Source organism: Dasypus novemcinctus, chromosome 16 (genome assembly GCF_030445035.2).
Source record: "Dasypus novemcinctus isolate mDasNov1 chromosome 16, mDasNov1.1.hap2, whole genome shotgun sequence".
Lineage (NCBI taxonomy): Eukaryota > Metazoa > Chordata > Mammalia > Cingulata > Dasypodidae > Dasypus > Dasypus novemcinctus.
This window is the reverse complement of record NC_080688.1, coordinates 65207026-65229767: the sequence shown is the minus strand read 5'-3', so window position 1 is coordinate 65229767 and position 22742 is coordinate 65207026. Positions and strand designations below refer to the sequence as shown.

The window sequence follows — 22742 nt, the reverse complement described above, 5'->3', positions numbered from 1 at the left end:
TGGGGGTGGGGAGGAAGGGGAGTATATATAGATATATATATATAAAATACAATAGTAACTGACATGTACAATTACCCATATGATAAAGATCTTTCTTTCTTTATGCTGCTTTGATCCACTGCCTAGTGTCCTTTCCTTTCTGTCCAAAGAACTCCCTTTAGCATTGCTTGTAGGGCAGGTCTAGTGGTAATGAACTCTCTCAGCTCTTGTTTATCTAGGAATGTCTTAATCTCTCCCTCATTTTTTTTTTTACAGAATTATTCTAATTTTTTTTTTTTTAAGATTTATTTTTATTTATTTAATTCCCCTCCCCTCCCCCGGTTGTCTGTTTTTTGTGTCTTTTTGCTGCGTCTTGTTTCTTTGTCCACTTCTGTTGTCGGCTTCTGTGTGGGCGGCGCCATTCCTCGGCAGGCTGCCCCCTCCTTCGTGCTGGGCGGCTCTCCCTATGGGTGCACTCCTTGCGCGTGGGGCTCCCCTACGCGGGGGACACCCCTGTGTGGCACGGCACTCCCTGCGCGCATCAGCACTGCGCATGGGCCAACCCCACGCGGGTCAAGGAGGCCCGGGGCCCGAACCGCGGACCTCCCATGTGGTAGATGGACGCCCTAACCACTGGGCCAAAGTCTGTTTCCCTCTCCCTCATTTTTGAAAGAAAATTTTATCAGATATAAAATTCTTGGTTGGCAATTGTTTTCTCTCAGCATTTTTAAGTATTTTAACCCACTGCCTCCTTGCCTTTGTGGTTTCTGATGGGAAATCAGCACTTAATCTAATTGGAACTCCCTGGTACATAACATGTTGCTTTTCTCTTGCAGCTTTCAGAACTTTCTGAGAAGTTCTGGGCATATTTCTCCTCAAATTTATCCTTTCTAGTGTTTGATAGGCTTCTCAGATATGCATATTCACATTTTTTGCCAAGTTTTGGAAGTTTTCTGCACTATTTCTTTGAACATTTTTTCTTTTCTCCTTTCTCTCATTCTCCATCTGAGACTCCCATAATACATATATTGGTACATTTGATGTTTCCCTGCAGGTCTCTTAGGCTATTTCTGCTTTTTCTGATTTTGTTTTTTTCTTTCTGGCCCTCAGCCTGACTGATATCAGTAGTCTTGCCTTCAAGTTCACGGATTCTGCCATCACCACTCTGCTGTTGAAGCCCTCCTGGGCATGTTTCATTTCAGTTATTGTGGTCTTCAGTTTCAGTAGTTCTGTTTGGTTCATTTTTTAAATTTCTCTCTCTTTTTTTCTTTTTAGAGATTTATTTTATTTCTCTCCCTTTCACCCCTGTTGTCTGCTCTCTGTGTCTATTCCCTATGTGTTCTTCTGTGTCCGCTTGCATTATCAGGCGGCACCAGAAAACCACATCTCTTTTTTGTTGCGCCATCTTACTGCATCAGCTCTCCATGTGGGCGGCACCACTCCTGGGCGGGCTGTACTTTTTTCACATGGGGCAGCTCTCCTTGTGGGGTGCACTCCTCGCACATGGGGCACCCCTATGCAGGGGCACCCTTGTGTGGCACAGCACTCCTGCATGTGTCAGCACTGTGCATGGGCCAGCTCACCATGTGGGTCAGGAGGACCTGGGTACTGAACCCTGGACCTCCTACGTGGTAGGCAGACACTCTTGTAAGTTGAGCCACATCTGCTTCCCCTCTCTCTTTCTTGAGAGTCTCAGATTGTTCATTCATTGTTTTCCTGATATTATTTAGTTATTTCTCTGTATTCTCCTTCATCTCCTTGAGCATATTGAAGTCTTTGTCCAATATGTCCAGTGGCCGGTCTTCTTCACTGATATTTTCTGGATTTTTATCATGTTCCTTTGGATGGACCATCATTTCCTGCTTTTCTGTCTTATCATTTAATCTTTGGTTGCATACTGTACATTATAATTTTTTAAAATATTAACTCTAGGGTTAGTCCTAGAGCTATTTGTTTCTTGAGATACAGCTAGTGATATGACAGATTTTCTTAAGGGCAGGAGCTGACAAAACCAAACTAATCAACACAAATTTAAAAATCAATTTTAAAAAAAGCACCATCTTGGCAAATTGGCTTTGCCTTGGCTGGTGTTCTCCTTCAGAGTTCAGCCCTCTGATCAAGAAGGTCAGCCCAAGGTGAATACAAAGTGCAGTGTCCTCTCTGTCTTTTCTGGGCCCTGTCTTTCCTGGACTTGTGCTTGCTAGTGACCTTCATCATTTCCCCATTTATAGGAATCTGAATGCCTACTCTACTTCCAGGAACCTCTCATGGGTGTTCTACCACAGGACTTAAAGTGGCTACGTTTTTGCCCCAGGCCACCCAACTCATTTGTTTCTTACACTGCTTTTGCTGTCTCAACCTACTTTTCCCTGGAGAGCACATTCTGGAGGGGTGGTGTGGAGTGGGGGACATGCCAGAAAAGAATTTCCCAAGTCTGTCTTTCCTAGCTGGAACAAGGCCCGGTACCCACAACTGAGAGCCAGTTGGCTCTAAACTGCCTTGAGGAGGGGAGGAGAGGAGCGAGGGACCAGGAAGGGTGCAAGTTGTGTTTTCTTGATTCCGCACTTGCCTCTTAAATGTGACACTTCAACTATTTTCTGTTATTTTGAGGAAGCAATACTTTCTTTAAGTCTCTTTTGCTGCTTTTGCCTGGGGCTGGTTAGAATAATGGCCACCCTCAGAGATGGGCCCCCATGGATCTGAAGTACTAATCAAAAGCAGTGATCAGTGATAGGACTGCACAACTCCATATTCTAGGTAATTGGGTCTTTCTATCCCACCCTGGCACCAGTAAGCTGCACCAGGAGCCAAGGTTGAGAACCCCACTGCTGCCTGCAACAAGGTTGTGGGATGGATGATGGTAGCCACCAGGCAGAAAGTACAATTCTCTGGGACTTACAGCAATTTACCAGCCTTTTCCTCCCACTCTTTCCTGGGAACTGCACAGTGTTCTTCCAGATTCCAGATTTTCGAAATGATTGATTCAGACAGGTCCTGCCTATTGTTATTTCTTCTAGTAGAGATACTAATTCCTGGAGCTTCCTACTCTGCCATCTTCCCATATTTGGCCCACAGTCAATCTTTTTTTTTTTTTAATTTCTCCCACCCCCGCCCCCGCCCATGCCCCCCATTGTCTGCTTTCTGTAACCATTCCTTATGTGCTTATGTGTTCTTTTTTTTTTTCAAGATTTATTTATTTATTTTATTTCTCTCCCCTTCCCCTTCCCCCTGCACCAGTTGTCTGTTCTCTGTGTCTATCTGCTGCTTGTTCTTCTTTGTCCGCTTCTGTTGTTGTCAGCGGCACGGGAATCTGTGTTTCATTTTGTTGTATCATCTTGCTGTGTCAGCTCTCCGTGTGTGCAGCGTCATTCCTGGGCAGGCTGCACTTTCTTTCGCGCTGAGCGACTCTCCTTATGGGGCGCACTCCTTGCATGTGGACTCCCCTACACTGGGACACCCCTGCATGGCACGGCACTCCTTGCGCGCATCAGCACTGCACGTGGGCCAGCTCCACACATGTCAAGGAGGCCCGGGGTTTGAACCACGGACCTCCCATGTGTAGATGGACGCCCTAAACACTGGGCCAAATCCATTTCCATGTGTTCTTCTGTGTCTGCTTGTATTCTCATTAGGCAGCTCTGGGAACTCCCTGTTCTGTACATCTTCTCATTTTCTGTCCTCTGTGTCTCTTGTTGCATCATCTTGCTGCACTAGCTCTCCACGTTGGCCGACAGTCCTAAGCGGGTGGCTTTCCCACACTGGGCAGCACTCCCACGTAGGGTGGCATTCCCACATGGGCTAGCACTCCATATGGGTCAGCTTGCCCTCAGCAGGAAGCCCTGGACTGTAAACCCTGGACCTCCTATACGGTAGACGGGAGCCCAATTGGTTGAGCTACACCCGTTTCCCTAGACAATCTTGAACAAGAACAAAGTTCAGACATACCACCAGATGTTCAAGACTTATAAAGCTACTCTAATTAAGACAGTTTAATATTGATACAAGGATAGACAAATATATCAGTAGAATAGAATTAAAAGATCCACATATATAGAGACAATTGATGGCGGCAAAGGGGACACTGCAGAGCAATGGGGAAAGGATAATTTTTTAAGTGGTACTGGCACAATGGGGGGAGAAAGTGAATTTTGACCCCTACTTCACTCTGAATACAAATATTAAATCCAGAGGACTGTAGAGCTAAATGTAAAAAGTAAAACCATAATTTTTTAGAAGAAAATAAAGAAGACTATCATATGCTTGAGGTAAGAAGATATTTCTTAAGACAACAAAAAGCGTTAACCCTTTTTTAAAAGTCTGATAAATTAGATTACAATCAAATTAGGAACTGCTGTTCAACAAAAGACATAAACAAGAGTGAGAAAGTAAGCACAGAGTGGGAGAGAATATTTGTAACACATTGAAACATACAGTGTTGAAATGTAGAATATATAAGAATTACTCAAAAGAAAAAGACAATAAAAATTGGCAAGAGATACAGGTACTTCTTAAAAAATACTCAGTTGGCCAGTAACATATGAAAAAGTGTTCAAATCAAGAAAAATGCACGTTTAAACCACAATGAACTACTACCGCACACCACAAGAGTGGTTAAATGTAAAAGGCTAACAATAGCAAGTGTCGGTAGGGACGTGGAGCAACAGGAATTCTCGTATACTGCAGGTAGGAATGTAAGTTGATACCACTTTGGAAAACTCTTCTCAATGTTTACCAAAGTTGAAGATACTCATACCCTAAGAATCCCAGTGCTAGGAATATATCCAACAGAAATGCACACACTTCTGCACTAAGAGATGGGTTCAAGACTGTTCATAGTAGAATTAATCATAAGAGCTCAACATTGGAAACACCCAAAAGACCATCAGCAGTGGAATGTATAAATAAAGAATATATATCTGTACAATGGAATACTATACATCAGTGAAAATTGAATAACCCGCTTCATGCAGCAACATAGATGAATCTCACCAATATAATAGTGCCCAAAAGATGCTCCCCACAACTGTCCAAGAGGAGCCAAGTCCCACCACCTCTCCCTAATATCTATGCAACTACCACCCAAGCTCGTGCTCACCTTCCAAGTCTCACTCGGGTGACTCTGCTTGAGGAAAACAGGTTTCATGTAGAGTCCCTTTAACTTCCCAGCCTCTAGTGTCAGGAAAGCATACCACATGGGGCAAGAGTATGCTGCATGAGCCAGACTATGACATCTGTCACTTCTCCTTATACTGTTGAGTCTTGAATGATATAACAAAGCATGAAAAATGCAAATTCTCCGAGGGCAGGGACTTGTGTCTGATTTCTGTACTTCTCAATCCCCATACTTATAACAGTGCCTGACCTCAAGAAAATACTTGTTGAAAAATGCTGGCATTTAGCACAGTTTCTGGAATATGGTAAGCATCAAAAATAATAAATAGCATTATTTCACATGACAGGAAGTCCCAGAAAGGGTTAATGCACCATCTTCCAGGTTCTGCCCCTCTGTAGCTTTGATACCCTCTGAGCGGCTTGCCTCATGGTCCCAAGGGAACTGCCACAGCTCCAGGCTTCGCATCAAAGCATGAGCTCATCCCGAGCACTCCTGAAGATGGAGGTGCTCTCCTGCCCAAGCTTGCTTCCCACACCCATTCCTAAATGGTCGTTGGCAAGGAGAGGGATCCACCATGGCAAACCAGTCAGAAGCTGGAGCAGGGGTGTCCCAGCTGTGTGGAGGAGAGTACAGAATATAAACCGGGGCTCTTTCAGGAAGAAGGAAGCAGGAGGGGGGGTAGGCAGGCAGTGTCAGCTACAGTCAGAGCTGGAGGGGAAGGCCAGAGCCAGGTTTTCACTGAGAACCACCATCCTGCGCGCTCCTGCGTCTCGGCTCCCAGGCCCCTGCAGTCGGATGCGGCTGTTCAGGCGCCAAGGGAGAGTTGCCGGGACCAGGGCCCGTCGGGCTGCCGGGAAGGCGGGAAGGCGGGAAGCCGTGGAGGATGGACGCAGCCGCGGCGCCCACGGCCGTTGCCCGCCCTTCCCAGCCCTGCCCTCACTAGGGGTCCCCACACAAGCAGACCAAAGATGGAATCTCCATCTCCCCGAGCCTGCTTAATAGGAAACAGGGTCTGGTGGGGAACAAACAATTTATGACACAGGAACCCTCAAACTGGAACCATCTGTCCTCGCCATGGCACAACGGCTGGGCCCACTCAGGGCACCCCCGGCCCGGCCTGGGGAACTGAGAACCCTTTGGGGGTGACGCAGGGGTGCCTTCAGCCGGGGAGGGGATTCTGGGCGCCCTGCTCTGGACCCCACGGCCTCACAGGCTCCCGCCTCCATGCTGCTGGCCTCAGCACTGCCCCCGCCCCAGGCCGCGGTCCCTCGGGGCTGCTGGTCCCCGGGGCAGGCCGGGGCTGTGGCTTCCGTCCCCCAGGCCCGCCTCCCCGCGCGCCCGCCGGCGCTGGCTGCCTGGGCCCCCCCTCCTGCTGTCCCTGGCCAATTCCCGTTCCGCCGTGAGGACGCTGTCCTTGCCAGGCGGCGCAGCCCCAGCGGGGCCGTCCCCGTCGGGGCCCTGGCTCGGCTGGCCTGTGGCCCGGTGGAGAGCAGCCCCGGGCTGTGTTCTTCCTCCCGGGGCCACAGGCACTGCCGAGCGCCATCCGTGAGGTCCCCAGTGAACATCTGGCGCGGGGAAAGTCACCAAATGCCTGGGGACCAAGTGCGCATGACATGGGGGCTGGGGCGCACAGGGCCAAAGGGTGAAAGCCGACACCCCAGACCCACACCCCTGGCTGCCACTATTGCTGGGGAAGGGACGGACGGGGGTCCTCGCGGTCCCAGAGCCGTTGGGCCAGCTGCCCAGTGGCATCCGCACGTGCTGTGTGAGCCTCGGGTCCTCCATCTGTGAACAGGGATGCCCTGGGCAGGACGGAGGTGCCGAGCCCCGGGGCCTAGCAGCGGCTGGGGGCCAGGGGGAGCGGCTGCCGCCGGCAGGCTGCCAGGAAGGCTGGCTCCTACCTGGGTGTACCTGGATGGCCACCTCCTAGCGGGAGTTCCCTGATACGTGTTGGTTTGGTGAAGGGATAAGGAAGGGGGGCACCTAAGCCCCCAAAGCTCTGCCCACAGCCTGGCATGGTGGGGCTCTGTGGCCAGAGGCTGTCTTGTTGATGGCACCAGGAGGCACAGAAGGAGCTCTGCACATGGCCAGGGCAGAGCTCCTGTCTGGGCTGCCCCTGAGGAGAACTTGGCCCATTGACCAAATGTAAATGCAGCCTCCTCCAGGCAGCCATCCTGCTTTCTTTTGGGAAAAATGTTTCTCTACCAAGGCCAGACAACGATGAGGAGTCCAGTAATGGGGCTGGGCTAAGCAGGGGACACCTTAAAAGGAGGGTTCTAAGAAGGAAGACCCATCCCACCACAAGACCCACAACCCCACCCATCCCCACCCCAGTGCAAGCCGCTACCTAAGACAGGCACTGGCGAAGCAGGGGTGTCCACCTCTGCCGGCCCCACCCCCACCAGAGCGCGGGAGCCCAGACCCAGCCTCCCCTGCAGCCCAGAGAGCAGGAAACCAGATGTTGACTGAGGCAGCCATTCCAAAATGCACACATCTTCAAAGCAGGGCTAGTTTCCATGTCCTTTGGGCAATTTTAGAGCAAGTTTGTAAAACTGGAATTTTAATGGATGACATACTTGAGAGTGGGGGAGGCACCTTTCGTGGCATAGCTGTTGCTGCTACAGCATCTTGGGAGGTGGGTGAGGGGTTGTTTTTTTAAATGACAGAAGTTGTAGGTTTACAGAAAAATCATGCAGAAAATGCAGAGTTCCCATATACACCCTTACACACAGTTTTCCCTGTTAGTAACACTTTGCGTTAGTGTGGTACCTTTGTTATTACAACTGATGAAACGATATTATTATAACTGTACTATTAACTATAGTCCATAGTTTACTTTAGGGTTCACTGTTTGTGTTGTACAGTCCTATGGGTTTTTAAAATTTTTTATTCTTGTACATATATACAACCTAAAATTTCCTCTTTTAACCACATTCAAATATGTAATTCAGTGGTGTTAATTACAGTCACGATGTTGTACTACCTTTACCACCATCCATTACCAAACTTTTCCATCACCCCAGACAGACTCTGTACTAATTAAGCATTAACTCTCCACTTCCTACCCCCACCCCAGCACCTGGTAATCTATATTCTAGTTTCTAACTCTCTGAGTTTCTGACTCTAAGAATTTGCTTATTTTAATTATTTCATATCAGTGAGATCATACACTATTTGTCCTATTGTGTCTGGCTTATTTGACTCAACATGAGGTCTTCAAGATTCATGATTTTGCAAGTATCAGAACTTTATGCCTTTTATGGCTGAATAATATTCAGTTGTATGTACATACCACATTTTAAAAAATCTATTCATCGGTTGACGGACATTTAGGTTGTTTGCATATTTTGGCAATTGTGATTAATGCCACTATGAATGTCAGTGTGCAAATATCTGTTCAAGTCCCTGCTTTCTTTTGGGTCTATCCCTAGAAGTGGCATTGCAGGGTCATATGGCAATTCTCTATTTAACTTTCTAAGGAACAGCCAAACTGTGCTCCATGGTAGCTGCACCGTTTTACATTCCTGTTAACAATGAATGAGTGTTACTATTTCTCCACATTCTCTCCAACAGTTGTAATTTTCTGTTTTGTTTTGTTTTGTGTTTTTTAGGTACTGGGGCCAAGGTTTAAACCCAGGACCTCTTATGTGGGAAGTGGGCACTCAACCACTGAGCTACACCTACTCCCTGGAGTTTATTTTTGTTTGTTTGGTTTGTTGTTAGAAGGTACCAGGGATTGAACCTGGGACCTTGTACATGGGAAGCATGCACTCAATCACTTGAGCTACATCTGCTCCCAAATTTGTTTGTTTTTAAATAGTAGCCATTCTATCTATTGAGTGTGAAATGGTATCTCATTATGGTTTTGATTTGCATTTCCCTAAAGGCTGGTGATGGTGAGTATCTTTTTTTAAAAATATTTATTGTATTTATTTATGTCTCCCCACTCCTTTGTTGTTTTTCACTTGCTGTGTCTGTTCGTCTTCCTTGTTTCTTTAGGAGACATTGGGAGCTGAACCCAGGACCTCTGAAGTGGAAGGGAGGTGCCTAATCACTTGAGCCACCTCTGCTCCCTCCTTCATTGTGCTTCTCATTATGTTTTTCCTCTCTGTGTCTCTTGTGTTGTCTTGTTGCATCAGCTTGCCACGCCAGCTCACTGTCTTCTTTAGGAGGCACCAGGAACCTCTGCTCCCTGCTTTGTTATGTCTATCATTATGTTTTTTCTTTTTCTATCTCTTGTTGTGCCAGCTTGCCACGCCTGCCCATCAGGCCAACTCGCTGTCTTCTTTAGGGGGCATCGGATCTGAACCAGCAACCTCCCATGTGATAGGCAGGAGCCCAGTTGCCTAAGCCACATCCGCTTCCCTTGGGCATTCTTTCATGTGCTTTTGGCCATTTGTATATCTTCTTTGGAGAAATGTGTATTCAAGCCTTTTGCCCATTTTTTAATCAGGGTGTTTGTCTTTTTGTTGTTGAGTTGTAAGAATTCTTTACATATTCTGGATAGTAAACCCTTATCAGATATGTGGTTTCCAAATATTTTTTCCCATTCCGCAGGCTGTCTTTTTACTTCATGATGAAGTCTTCTGATGCACAATTTTTAAAATGTTGATGAAGTCTCATTTATCTATTTTTTTCTTTTGTGGCTCATGCTTTTGGTGTAAATTCCAAGAAACCATTGCCTGATACAAGGTCCTGAAGATGCTTCCCTATGTTTTCCTTTCAGAGTTTTATAGTTTGGGTTCTTATATTTAGGGCTTTGATCCATTTTGAATTAGTTTTTGTATATGGAGTGAAGTAGGGGTTTACCTTCATTCTTTTGCATATAGAGATCCAGTTTTCCCAGCACCATTTTGTTGAAAAGACTATTGTTTCCCAATTGAGTGGATGTGGCACCTTTGTCAAAAATTAATAGGCCACAACACCACAGGACCTCTCAGCTGAGAGATGGGCATGCAGCCAGCTGTGGAGGGCCAAGCCTGGCACATCACATTCCAGCCGAGCCAGCAGCTCTGTCACAAGGCCCAGTGCAGTGGTGGCCTGCGTGGTACTATAAGATTGATGTTAAAGACTTAATCACACGCATACATTTTCTCTTCTTTGTGGACCTCTATTTCAAAGCACAGTACAACAAACTTCAGAACTAGCTTTGGATTTTTGATGTAAGTCATTGAGAATGCCTGACAGAGACCTAAAGGAAATGCTTATCCACTGGAAGAAACTCTGTATTTTTCAAATGTGATGGCATATATTGAAGAAGGTAGAAAAAAGTCTAAAGTTAAGAAATTAAGAAGTGTGAAATTGTTCAAAAAGCTTGTTATGCAGGAGACATTTAGTGGCCCACCTGTACCCAGGAAATGAGGGATATTCTCTAATGCTCTGGGGGAAAAGTGGATCCGATTCTTTGACAAGTTGACTGCCTTATGAAAAGGGGGCATTACTTGAATACTTGGATGCAGAAGAATTATCTCCTATTTTGGTTGATGTCCTGGAAGAATCTCAGGCTAATATTCATTGTGAATGTGTCATATCAGAAATACATGACTAGAGGCAGCCTGCTTCGATGAACTCTCCTGATTACCAAAGGAAACATATTCCCTTAGGTCCAACAATGCGGACTCTAATCTGTGATGCACATTCAGTAACAAATGAGAACCATAAATGGACCCAGGAGAGCATACTTTTGCTTGCAAGCCACCTGATCTTAGCTGCAGCTAAGCGGCTGTCCTGCTCCTTCTAGTGCAGTAAACTCCACTGCACACAGTCTGCTCTGTAACAAGAAAAAGATGAACAATGTCCTGATGAAACCATGTTCCGGGCGCTATTCCAGGTCCTCTCAGAATCTACAGCAGGGTTCTAGCTCATTGTCCACCTCCTCCTCAGCTAAAACTACTTGATTTCTTCCAAAAAAGAAAAGAAAGAAAAACAGATCAGCATTACGACCTCCAAATTTCTAAAGCAGGAACTTGCATGGATATGTGGCAATGGAGTCCCTGTCATTTGGCCATAACTTCTGAAATGGATGTAGAGAAATACGCTAAAGTGGAAAAGTCTATCAAACCTGATGCCTCATCAGCGACAGTCCGGCCAGCCCATGATGCAAAAGCTGATTGTGATTGGACTGTGGAGCTGGTAATCAGTATCAGAAAACAAAGCTGACCACTATGCAGGCACTTGGTACAACGCTGCCATACAAAGATGAAGGGGGTGACGGCCAGGCGTCTGTCCCACACTTCTCCACAGACAATGGACCAAAGACTGATGTTGAGAGGGAGGCAGGCAGTACCACGAATTAGTTCAGAACGGAACCAAATGTGCAGTCAAGACTTCACACAGCTCCAGTGGCTCAGCCAGTCTGAGTCAATTTTCTCCAAGGAAAGAAGCAGAACAGTCTGAGAATGTGTCGGTTCAGTCTTCGGTTTTGGGGAAGGGAGTGGAACATCAAGGGCCACCCATGAAACTCCTCTCAAGCTCAGGAAATAGTTCCTCAGGTGACTGTTTTACTCCACAGCAGGCAAGCAGCTTTCTTAAAGTTCCAACTCCTCCGCCTACTTCTGAGCCACCAAGTCTTGCTCAGAAGTCATCCATGGCTCTCCGTCAAGTCAGCGTGCTTTTTCCAGCCGCCCTGTCACCTGCCAGCTCATCACAAAGAACTGAGGCCACCCAGGCCTTGGCCAGCTCTGCTGGACTTAACTTCATCAGTGTAGCAGGCTCCCTTTGGGGGGGCCCAGCCTTTGAGGAGCGGTTCAGACACCACGCTGGGCTGGACGCCTGGGGCCATAACTCCTGCAGGAATAAATCCGCGTGACCTTCTTGCTGCCAAGTGCAGGGCCGGGTGAGCTGGAGATACCTTCTCAAGCGGGGGCTCCATTTGGCTTAGAAAACATTTCCAAGTCTCAGGCCGTTTCATCGACTCAGCTTCTGGGTGGTTCACTCATTTTTAACACTGCAGCCCCAGCAGCAGCAAGTCTCTCTGTTTACTCCACAGCCACCACCTCAGCACCCACCGCTTCTAGTCTTCAACAGCCAGGGAACAGGCTTCTGAACAAGGTTCAGTCAGTCCAGAATAGGCCTCCTCCGCTCGGCAGGCGCCTGCTGTTAACCTTACCGGAGTGGGAAGTTTTCACAGGCCACTGGGCTGCCCCAGAACAGAGCTGAGCAAAGCTTTCCTCAGCAGACTCCAGCTCTCCTCTGCACCCAAGCAGCAACAACGGATGCAACAGGTGCTGGTTCTTGTAGCATCAAATGGCCACGTCAGCAGCAGAACAAAACAGCTCAGCTACGTCATCACTGGCATACAGCCAGCCAGTCCAAAAGTAAAATGGAGAGAGGCACGCCAGCCACTACAAATTCTGATTTTTGCATTATTTATATATTTTTCCTCTTTTCTGAAAACAGAAGAGAATTGACTCAAAGGGATTTTGAGTTTTTTCATTCTTTTGGTTTTGTTTAATGTTTCAGCATTTTACGCTGCTAGATGTACAAACTTTATACAGAAGCACAGTCCTGTGATTTTAACTAAAAACAGGGAAATGACTTAATGAGAAAACATTGACCATAGATGTGAGGGCTGATATCTGAACTCTCAGTTCAGTTCTGTTGGTCTGTATGTCTGTCCTTGTGCCAGTTTGATTACTCTGGCTCTGGAATAAGTTTTCAGGTTGGCAAGTGTGAGTCCTCTGACTTTGTTCTCCTTTTTCCAGACAGCTTGGGCTGTTAGGGGCTCCTCACCCTTCCAGGTATATTTGATGATTGACTTTTCCATTTCTACAAAGAAGGCTGCTGGAATTTTTATTGGGATTTCACTGAATCTGTAAATGCTTTGAGTAGAATTGACATCTTAGTATTTAGTTTTCCAATCCTTGAGCACGAATGTCCTCCCATTTATTTGATCATCTTTGATTTCTTTTAGCAAGGTCTTGTAGTTTCCTATGTGTAAGTCCTTTACATCCTTAGCTAAATTTATTCCTAGATATTTGTTTCTTTTAGTTGCTATCGTAAATGAAATTTTTTTCTTTGATTTCTTCTTCAGATTGTATAGAAAAGAAAACTATGTAGTGTATAGAAACACCAGCGATTTCAGGGTACCGATCTTGTACCCCGGCACTTTGCTGAATTCACCTATTAGCTCTACTAGCATTGTGAATTTTTCAGGGTTATCTGTATTTAGGATCATGTCATCTGAAATAGGGCAAGTTTCACTTCTTCCTTTCCATTTAGACGCCTTTCGTTGCTTTTTCTTGCCTGTTTGCTCTGGTTAGAACTTGCAGTGCAATGCTGAATAACAGTGGTGAGAGTGGCCCTCCTCGCCTTGTGCCTGACCCGAGAGGGCCAGCTTTCACTCTTTCACCACTGAGTATGACGTCAGCAGTGGAATTTTCATATATGCCCTTTGTCATCTTAAAGAAATTTCCTTCTATTCCTAGTTTTCTAAGTGTTTTTTTTAAACATTACTGATTTATTGTTTTTATTGACAAGGTTTATAGCAACAAATTAAATATTTAAAATCAAAGGCCAATTTTGAGGCCTCATTTAGTTGCTTATTCCATTCATTTGTATGAAGTAACCCTTCCCTAATGTCTTAGAACTTTATCAGGAAACAAGCCAAACCTGTGAAAGTACTTGAGCATTCAATATATGTATTTACATATTTCTGTTCTACGATATTTTTTAACTCAATATATCAAAGATCCAATTTTCTCATACTCATGTTTTATTTTAAAATTCAGAGATAGATTACTTAAACTCATTAAGATAGTCAATATAAAAGAAAGCATTGGTCTCATTCAGGAGCGGTTGGTTATCTAGAATTCCGACTGGCCAAAATTTTAAACCCAATAGCCCTGATTCCACAAATACATCACACTTCTTTAATGTGATAATAAATGTTATCGCTTTTGAGAAACACTGTCAGAGAAATCCACTGCTGCCTGTACATTATCTTCTTTTGGTATTTCACCTGATACTTTTATCATAATCATGAAGGTGGCCAGGTTTCCTGTGAAAATTAGCATTTATTATATGGGCAAAAGCAGTTCATAAAAATCAATTCATTTACTATAAGCCCAACAGTAAAAATTTCCCAAGTTTTTGAAATTGTTTTGATGTTAGTCTGTCCTTACTATAAAATGTATTTACAGATACTTTTGCAGAGTTAACACTAAAACTACAAATTTATGACACTTCCAAGGCAAAGCAGAACGGTGCGCATTTTTGTCAAATGCATTTTCTGCGTCAGTGAGATGATCGTGTGGGTTTTTTCCTGTGTTCTGGTAATGTGGTGTGTTACAGTAATTGATTGTCTTATGTTGAACCACCCGTGCATACCCAGGATAAATCCCACTTGATCATGGTGTGTAATTCTTTTAATGTGCTATTGGATTCTGATTGCTAGTATTCTGTTGAGTATTCTGCTAGTATTCTGCATTTATGTTCATGAGAAATATTGGTCTATAATTTTCTTTTCTTGTGGTATCTTTATCTGGGCTTGGTATGAGGGTAATGTTGGCCTTGTAGAATGAGTTAGTGAGTGTGCCCTCCTCTTTATATTTTTGGAAGAGTTTGAGCAGGATTCATGTTAATTCTTCCTACAGTGTTTGGTAGACTTTACCTGTGAAGCCATCCGGTCCTGGACTTTCTTTGTTGTGAGGTTTTTTTTAGGGGGGTGTGTGGCACTTAATAAAATTATTTTATGAATCCCAAAAAGAGTATTATATTTTTGGTTTTTTTTAAGATTTATTTTTTTATTTCTCTCCCCTCTCACCCTCACCCCAGTTGTCTGATCTTTGTGTCCATTCACTGTGTGTTCTTCTTTGTCTGCTTGCATTGTTGTCAGTAGCACCAGGAATCTGTGTTGTGTTTTGTTACGTCGTCTTGCTGTGTCAGCTCTCCATGTGTGCAGTGCAACTCCTGGGCAGGCTGCACTTTTTTCATGCAGAGCGGCTCTCCTTGAAGGGGGTACTCCTTGCACATGGGGCTTCCCTACTCAGGGGGCACCCCTGTGTGGCCTCAGCACTGCGTGCATCAGCAATGCAGGTGGGCCAGCTCACCACAGGTCGGGAGGCCCTGGGTTTGAACCCAGGATCTCCTATGTGGTAGGCGGATGCTCTATCAGTTGAGCCAAATCCGCTTCCCAAGAGAATTATGTTTTAAACTACTCCATTCCTGTGGGTGTGAATCCCATTTGGCTGGAGTATATCAGTGATTCATGTTGAATAAAGCCTTCTTGCTAGATCTGATATCAAGGGAGACTCAGACAGAGGGAAAAGAGAGCGTACGTATTTGATTCTGCAGTGTGAGAGGGAGGATTGCCTCAGTCAAAGCCCCTAGGAAGCTGGGCCCACAGAGCAGGTCAAAGGGAGACCAGCCCTGTTATTTGCCTGATAGCTCACAGCTGAACTTGGGAAGAGAGCGGAGCAGCCGAGACCGTTATAGAAGGCCCAGTAAAAGACAGCCCTGGCTGCTGACAGCTGAGCTCCAAGAGATGGTAGATTCTAGAGGGAAAGCAGAGACCTCCACAGAGATGGCGGCCATCTTGCTTCACCACGTGGCAACGCCAGGATCGACAGGAGCTGGCTTTGGTGAGAAAGCACCTCTTAGGGTGCCTTGAGTTGGACTTCTCATGGCCTGGGAACTCTGAGCTTTTCCTCACAAATACCCTTTATAAAAATCAAGACATTTCTGGTACTTTGCGTTGGCTCCCCTTTGGCAGACTAAAATGGGGGTGTATTTTGAAGATATCCAGGTTCGCTGTGCTAGAAAAAATAACAGCCTTCAGGAATTGGGGTGAGGGTGCAGTGCAGTGCTTCAGAGCCAGCTAGGGAAGTAATAGGAGCAGCTCTGAAGACCTCCCAGCCCGGGATGGGAAGCGCAGCCTGATCTGAAGCCCCTGCCAGCCCCCAAACCCATATTGACCCCTTCTCCTGTCTCCACTTGGAACCCAGGCGCCATCGCTGAGTTTGCCCCCAGTTTGGTCTCACCTTCAACATCATTTTTCACTACCCTTCCTTGCTTCCTCTCCTGTTACGTGCGCCAGGCAATGCTCCCCTCCCCACCACATACGCACACGTACAAACCTTCTCACACCCAAACCAGGGCCCCAGGACGGCCAGTTCTGGCTTGGGAGCCTGGTCCATTCTTCCCCCTTCCCTGAAGCCCCCGTCAGACTCATCTCCAGCCAACCTCTGCTTCTCCCAGCTGCTGAGCCTGCTCTGTACACCAAGTCCCCCTCCCTGGTCTCTTCCTCCCCAGGTCCTCTGGTGGCCAACTCCCCCATCCACACCCTCAAAGGACTTTCCCTGCCTGTCCCTAAAGCGGTCCCCCATTGCTTCTTCCGCCCCTTACTTCATCCTGAGTGTATCTTGTGCATTGCCTTGTTGCCTGTGGAATGTCCATCTGTCCCACTGGGGCGGTTCCCTGAGGCAGCAGCGGACCTCAGGGACATGCATGCTCAGGAACATGCCATCATAGGCCACAGAATGGTTAGCCCCGACGTGGAAGAAGGAGCCACAAGACCATGTCCACACACAGAGGCACGGCGAGAGCAATGAGAGCCAGGGAAGAGAGAGGGACAGCCTGGAAGCGGTGGGTGCTGTTCTTACATTTTTAGGTGTGAATGACTTGTTGACCAGGGTGAGAAAAAGATTAGTCTGGGCAAGACGCCCTTGAGCAGGTTGATGGAGCATCAAAGGAAAAACTTCAGGAAGCCCTGAGGGGTTACAGTGGGACATGGCAATGGCTGCCACTTGGGTTAGTCCTCAGTGTCCCCCCTTTGTACCATTTTCCTTACCAGAACTTCTCACCACTGCTTCCCAGAGGCAGCTTAGTGCCTGGAGAACGCGGTGCTCGGATGATGCCTGCAGAGAGAACAGATGAATGGGGCTGGGTGGGGGGGTCCGCTTCCTGGCCACAGAAAGCCCTAGAGGAGAGGGAGGCCAGAGCCAAGAGTCTGGAGTGGCCGAGAAGATATGTCCATGGACACATTTGGGAATATAATGTGCACCGGACACATGAGTTTGGGGGTTCTATATGTTGGGCTATAAGCATAAAACTAAGGCCAAGATTCCGGAAATACCCACATTCAAGAGGCAATTGAGGGAAGCAGAGTTGGCCCAATGGATAGGGCATCTGCCTACCACATGGGAGGTCCAAGGTTCAAACCCAGGGCCTCCTGACCCATGTGGTGAGCTAGCCCACACGCAGTGCTGATGTGTGCAAGGAGTGCCGTGTCACGTAGGGGTGTCCCCCATGTAGGGGAACCCCACATGCAAGGAGTGAGCCCCGTAAGGAGAGCCACCCAGTGCAAAAAAAGTGCAGCCTGCCCAGGAGTGGTGCGGTACACATGGAGAGCTGACACAACAAAACGTGACACAGATTCCGGGTACCACTGACAAGAATACAAGTGGACACAGAAGAACACACAGCGAATGGACACAGAGAGCAGACAACTAGGGTGGGGTGGACGGGGAAGGGGAGAGAAATAAATAAATAAATAAAACTTTTTTAAAAAGGCAATTGAGGGAAGCGGAAGTGACTCAAGCAATTGAGCTCCCATCTACCATATAGGAGGTCCAGGTTTCAATGCCTAGGGCCTCCTGATGAAAACAAACTGGCCCATGTGGCAAGCTGGCCCATGTGGAGTGCTGACCTGTGCAGAATACTGCCCCACGCAGGAGTGCTGCCCCGCACAGGAGTGCTGGCCCAGGCAGAGAGCTGGCACAGCAAGATGACACAGCAGGTCAGGGAGCTAAGGTGGTGCAAGAGAATGATCACCTCTCTCCTACTCCAGAAGGTCCCAGGATCAGTTCCTGGAGCCGCCTAATGAGAATACAAGCAGACACAGAAGAACAAATAGCAAATGGACACAGAGAGCAGACAATGAAGGGAGAGGGGAGAAATAAATTAATCTTTAAAAAAAGAGAGAAAGAGGCAATTGAGGGAAGTGGATGTAGCTCAAGTGACAGGGCTTCTACCTACCATGTGGGAGGACCTGGCTTTGATCCCTGGGTCCTCCTGGTGAAAAAGAAGAAGAGAAAGCGTGCCTGCACTGAGAGCCAGTGCCCGCATGGTGAGCGAGTGCCCACGTGGTGAGCCAAGTGCGCACTCAGTGAGCCAGTGCCTGCGCAAGTGAGTCATGCAGCAAGATGATGATGCAACAAAAGAGAGACAAAGAAGAATCAAGGTGAAGCACAGTAGAAACCAGGAACTGTGGTGGTGCAAGTGACAGGGAACCTCTCTCCACATCAGAGTTCCCCAGGATCGAATCCCCGTGAATCCTAGAGGAGAAAAAGTGAAAAAGAGAAAACAAAAAGAAATAGATACAGAAGATCACACAGGGAATGGACACAGACAGCAAAAACAGTAGGGTGGGGGGAGGGGGAGGAGAAGGGGGAAATAAATAAACAAATCTTTAAAAAAAAAAAGAGGCAATTGGCAGAGGAACCCCACGAGGGGAACTGAGGCACAGGCAGCAAGGGAGGAGGCAGAACTGGAAGGGAAGGTAGTGTCAGCCACACCAAGGGACAGAGCCTTTTCAAAAAGGCCCAAGTGGTGCAGAGAGGGGAAGGAGGTTCAGGCAGAAATGAGCCCAGTGGATTTGGCCACCCAGAAATATGAGGAGCCTCAGTGAGGGCAGTTTCTGTGAAGGGGTGGGGTGGGAGGAAATGGCAGCAGTTCCATTTCTCTATTACCATATAATGAATAATCCCAACATTTAGCGGCTCAAAATAACCGTTGTATTGTGCTCGTGGATTCTGTGGGTCAGAAGTTTGGGCAGGGCGCAGAGGGGGTGGCTTATCTTTGCTTCATGATGTCTGAGGCCTCTGCTAGAAAAACTCAAAGCCTGAGTTGACTCAACAGCTAGGGCCCAGCACGCTCTGGAAGTGTCTTCGCCCACAGGCCCAGCGGTCGAGGCTGGCTGTCGGCTGGGCCCTCCGCTGAGCCTGTCACCAGAGCACCTGCACCAGGCGGGGCCTCGCTCACAAGACGGCGGCCTCGGGGTAGGTGAACTCCTTTACGAGGGGCCTCACGGCTCCAACAGCAAGGGTCCCAGCAGACGAGGCGGGAGCTGCGCCGCCTTCTCCCGCCTCGCCTCAGGAATCACACAGCGTCACTTCTGCCTCGTGCTATTGGTCACAAGCCCGCCTGGATTCCAGAAGAGAGAATATGGAGTCCACCTCTCCATGGACGAGGGTCAAGGTTACACTGCAGAAGAGGGGACGGGAAATACTGTCGCCATTGTCTTTGAAAAATATCTCCCCCCCGTGGTGAGTGGAGCGGGAGGAAGCAGGGGCAATGACTGGAGACTACTCTTTCCAGAAAGTTAAAAGAAGAAAGGCAGTAAAATGCAGTGGTCTTTTTATTTATTTATTTATTTATTTTATTTCTCTCCCCTTCGCACCCCCCACCCCCCATTGCCTGCTCTCTGTGTCCGTTCGATTTGTGTTCTTCTGTGTCCACGTGCATTCCTGTCAGGTGGCACCGGGAATCTGTGTCTCTTTTTGTTGTGTCATCTTGCTGCGTCAGCTCTCCTCATGTGCGGCGCCACTCCTGGGCAGGCTGTTTTCACGCAGGGCTCTCCTTGCAGGGTGCACTCCTTGCGTATGGGGCTCCCCTACGCGGGGCATGCCCCGGCATGGCCTGGCACTCCTTGCGCACGGCAGCATTGCACGTAGACCAGCTCACCACATGGGTCAGGAGGCCCTGGGTACCGAACCCTGGACCTCTTATATGGTAGGCAGACGCTCTATCAGTTGAGCCACATCCACTTCCGAAAATACAGTGGTTCTAAGAGCACAGGCCTTGGAGACAGACGCCTGGGTTTGAATCCCAGCTCCAGCACTTACCGACGGTGGCCCCTCAGGGCCTCAGTCTCTTACCTGTAAAACAGTTGTAATAATTGATCTTTTCCCGGAGCGGTCATGAAGATTAAACCCATGCAGCACTTAGAGCCTGATAAATACATAGCTCATGTTGCGTATTTATCAGGAACCTGGAAGGGCAGGTTTTTAAGATGAGAGAGACCTGGGCATGTTCTCAGACCAAGAGGAAGGAGCCAGTGGGAGGGAAGAGACTGCCGCCACAGGAGGGGCAGGGGATGCTGGCGGGAAGCTGCCCGGGGCCCAGCGAAGCCTCCCTTGTAAGGGCACCTTCCAGCTGTGCCTCAGGGTCCAGGCGGGGCAGGTCCACATAGAGGACACCGGGAGGGAGGGCCTGGCCAGCACAAAGGCAAGGGGCGGTCCAGGGCCAAGCTGGTGTAGGACAAAGGCACCCAGGCCCCAGGCACCCTTTATTTTGCCACTGCCGTCTTCAAGCAGAGCAGAGGAAATGTGGACTCACGCTGTGTGTGTGCACACGTGTGTGTGATCATCGGAGCTATCACATGGCACTTCAGCCCGCACGTCAGTCTGTAAAGTCTGTGTGTGTGGCGCCCCCTGGAGTTAAGCAGTGCACAACCCACACTGCTGTCCTTGGCACACCTGAGGCTGGGACTCAGGCCCTCACATCCCCACAGCCCCCGTGCGCTGCCTGGAGCCGCTCCCGAGGCTCAGCCCTCCTGGCTGGGGCACAACCAGGGTAGCTGTTGGCAGCTTCTGACTCCCAGGCTCCCCAAACTAACAGTCTCCTCTGGGCCCTCCGTGGCTTCCCTCTTTGTCCGCCTGGCAAGGCTGTTCCCTCGGCCACTGAGGGAGGCAGTGCCCTCCAGGCCTGGCGGGCACCTCCTACGGGCACAGCAAGATGCCCTCCACAGGGCCCTGCCCCTCTGACTTGCAGGTGGAGTCACAGAATTCTCCAGAGGTAAGCAGGGCCCCCGCTGGAGCTGCAGAGATGTCATCGGTTGTGTCCACCACCGTTGTTCTGCCCTCCACTGGGCAGGGAAGACGTGTCCCGCCCTGGGGCGTGGTGGGCGTGCTGGTCATCCCTCGAGCTAGTTCGCTTTGACCTGGAGGCTCTCTAGAGCGTCAGAGCTTCCTTGTTGATGCTGCAGCTTCCGATCCCCCCCAGCTCTTCTCCAGCTCCCCTTGGGAGACTAAGAGGGGTGCGGGCTGCTCCTTGCTGGGAGGCTGGGGAGGAAATGAGGGAGGCTGCTCTGGCGAGGGGAGCTGGGTGCTCCACCGGGCAGAGGCAGGAAAAGACAGGGTCTGTCCACTTCGGAGAAGTGGGGGTTCCACGAGGGAACCCTGGGAGGGGCGTGTGGGAGGAAAGTCAGGATCCATCCCTGAAGGTGGGGTGGGCAGCTCCGATAGTGGAGTGACAGTCACCAGCCTTCTGGGGTTTCCAGGCTGGGGCATGGCTTGGCAAAGGTCACAGAAGAACAGATGGCTATATGGGAGGGCGCCCAGACGAGACAGACGAAGGCCCAAATGAGAGTGGAGAGGGCAAGGGGCCCGGAAGCCCCGTGGGCAGGCACTCTGGCCCAGACGCCTCACTGGGCTCTTTCCTTAAAACATGATGTCCAGTCTTCCCACCAACCCTGAAACCGGTGAGCTGACCGTAGTTCCCAGAGGGGAAACTGAGGTTTCAAGAGGGCTCTGGGCCCCGGATCCCACAGAAACTGCAGGGGCTCAAACCCAGCCTGCCCGTCAGCAGAACCAGTGTCCTTCCTGCTGGCCGGCCAGGCTGCGCGCGCTCAGAAGTGAGGAGGCTCGGCTCCCGCTGACAAGACAAGAAAGGGGCGAAGGCAAAGACGGCCAGGCCAGGAAATGGGAGGACGGCATTCATGGCCCCGTTTCAGGTGAGGCCAGAAGACGAGGAGCCTTTTCAGACCTGCTGAGCTTTGACGGGGATGATACAGCCCTGTGGACTTGTGCAGAAACCTCTGGAACAGGTCCGACCTCAAGAGAGGCAGGACTGAGTATCCAAGTCTCCCCAGAGGGGGGAAGGACGATTCCAGGCCCCCTGGGCCCGCGGAAATCCAGGGGATTTGGAGAACAGAGCCTCCCAGAGCCCAGGGGGTGGGTGAGGTGTCTCCTGGGGAACCCGGGAGTCATAGACCCCTGCCCCAAGCCACAGCAAGCCGCCTCTCAGAGGCCCTGGCTTTGGCACTGGCACCGCCTAAGGCAGTGGCTGAGGATGCAGGAGGCCCAGGATATGGGGTGACGAAGCGCAGCCTGGCGCTGGGGCCGGGGGAGAGGAGGAATGGCTTCACTCGCCCCCATCCACCCACGGCCCCTGCCTCCTAGGCGGTCATGACTCCTTTCTCCCGGAAGCTGCTGGGGGGCTGGGGAGGGGCAGCCACACAACCCCCTCCCCCGCCCTGGCCGTGAAGTCTGCTGGACGCTGCCACTCCCTCCGGTCTGACACCCCTCCTCATCTGGGTGACGGGCATCTCTGTCACCCCCTCAAGCTACCTGGGCACCAGCTCTTTCCTACTCAGCAATTCTGGGAAGGGAGAGGCTGGTTGGCACACAGTGGAGTGGTTGGTTTGGGGCATTTGGGTCAGTTGTCTTGACCCCCAAACGCACAAACCTACAACTCACACACACACTGACACACACAGACACATCATCATCATCATCATCATCACCATCACCATCAAGATTAGGGCTCAGGGTGGCAGACTTGGCCCAATGGATAGGGTGTCCGCCTACCACATGGGAGGTCCGCGGTTCAAGCCCCGGGCCTCCTTGACCCATGTGGAGCTGGCCCATGC

At 49.1% G+C, this 22742-nt stretch overlaps 1 protein-coding gene and 1 pseudogene across 1 annotated transcript in view; both read left to right on the top strand.

Moving 5' to 3' along the window:
* The window catches only part of DYM (dymeclin), a 542345-nt gene that overhangs the window by 506501 nt on the left and 13102 nt on the right, over positions 1-22742 (top strand). The gene's annotated exons all lie outside the window — the stretch shown is intronic.
* LOC101444930 (transcription factor SPT20 homolog pseudogene) lies at positions 10334-14797 on the top strand (annotated as a pseudogene).